At 37.6% G+C, this 1,711-nt stretch overlaps 1 long non-coding RNA gene across 1 annotated transcript; it reads left to right on the forward strand.

Annotated features, from left to right (window-relative positions):
* Nucleotides 1–592: 592 nt before the first annotated feature.
* Nucleotides 593–1,354, forward strand: LOC118755661. The gene is made up of 3 exons (XR_004995042.1): nt 593–715; nt 773–1,162; nt 1,224–1,354. It is a non-coding gene; the product is annotated as an uncharacterized LOC118755661 (long non-coding RNA).
* Nucleotides 1,355–1,711: the final 357 nt, after the last annotated feature.

The raw sequence follows: 1,711 nt of genomic DNA on the forward strand, positions 1-1,711 counted from the left end.
TATATAGTACCAAATAATTTTCGCGCTTACCTGACTCCCAAGTACTACAATCTGTGGCAATTGTATGGAATCCGAGCCAACCGTGTTGAAGACATCTTGCAATTTATTTATAACCGGAATGAGAGCTTCCATAATGGCAATGACAATCGCGACACAACTCTAGCTAAGAATTTAATTTAAATTTCATTAATATAAAGGCTGCTTATTGTTTTCCAGCTTTATTTAGCACCTTTAAAGCATTGTGTACAAATACAAGTGAGATATCTTAGCAATAGACGTCACCCTGGGCCACAGCTGCGATCATCTGTTTTTTAGAGCTGCTTATTTTGGTCTAAAGTGCTCTTTTTTGACCTGAGTTGCATTTAATAGTCTTATACAACTTAGTAAATTTGTGGTTCAAATGGTAAAATATATGCCCAAAAACTTGAAAAATATTAGATGATTGTTTTTTACAAATGCTATTTAGTAAATTTCGTTTTGATTTCGACATTAGAAATATTCAGATTATAAAAGTTTTTCACATATGTTTTAAGATTTTAAAGTTTTTAAAAAGTACGGTAGAATGCAACAATGTGGTTGAATTTGTTTGCATCTTCGTCAGCTTATTCGTTTGCAGACTAGAAAAATGGCGAACAGCCATCAAAATACTAATTAAAAATACACATTTTCCGCTGGACACACAAATGGTTGCGCGCAGCAAAATTCAGTCCTAATGGTAAGTTAATTGCATCGTGCGGCGGCGACAAGGTTAGAATTTGCGATACATTTTCAGGCAAATGTGTGGAAACGTTCACTGGGGAAGAGGTATGGGACGACAGCTGGCATGGCATCCAGACGGTAATCTGGTGGCTAGCATTAAATTGTAACCGCGTTAAGATATTTGACATAGCCGAAGGCGAACTAATACAGTGCATTCGTCGCCGGATAATGATGTTGCATTTCACCCAAGTGGAAATTTCTTGGTGACTGGCGGCGATGACGATACAATAATATTGCTTGATTTATTAGAAGGTCGACCAATTTATACACGGTAGTAGGGCACTTTAGCGGAACCAGGTCAAAATGGACGTGAAAATTATACATTAACTGGCCATACTAAGTTTGCGCTGTCGCTTTCTCTCCACATGGTAGACATTTTGCTTCCGCGGGCGAGGATCGACAGGTTATTTCTGCTTTGTATGTAAACAAATTATATAATATAAATTTTTTCCTGTATTCAACAGTTGCTCGTTTGGAAATCTAATTTGCGTACGTTTGATGCCAATAGCGCTCGCAACAAACAAGCCAGTTCTCAAAGAGTCCAAATTGATTTTAGTCATGCAACTGCTCCACATAACTCCGCCATAGACACACCAGTTGCTGGAGTACCAAAAAGCTGTGATGAAGGTATTTTAATTGATCCACGACAATCGGTGGCATATGGAATGCGTGATGGAAATTTTCTGGTGCTTGATAGCCAATATACTACAAGAGAACCATCTCCAAGCAACTTTACCACACCACATTGTCAGTAACATAAGCAACAGCAGTTATCGTTTCTACACATGCCAAACAAAAGTAACAACGGCGATGGCCAGAGAACACCAAACAAATATTTTTAATATTCATTTTTGTTTATGTTAAGATTTCGTTCGCGCTTAACTGCTTGGAAGGCTGCTGATGACTCTTTATAGAAAATGCATTGTTTGTAATTTATTAAATGTGATGTGTA

The sequence above is a fragment of the Rhagoletis pomonella genome, unplaced genomic scaffold (genome assembly GCF_013731165.1).
Source record: "Rhagoletis pomonella isolate Grant_MI unplaced genomic scaffold, Rhpom_1.0 Rhpom_scaffold_06961, whole genome shotgun sequence".
In the NCBI taxonomy this organism is placed as follows: domain Eukaryota; kingdom Metazoa; phylum Arthropoda; class Insecta; order Diptera; family Tephritidae; genus Rhagoletis; species Rhagoletis pomonella.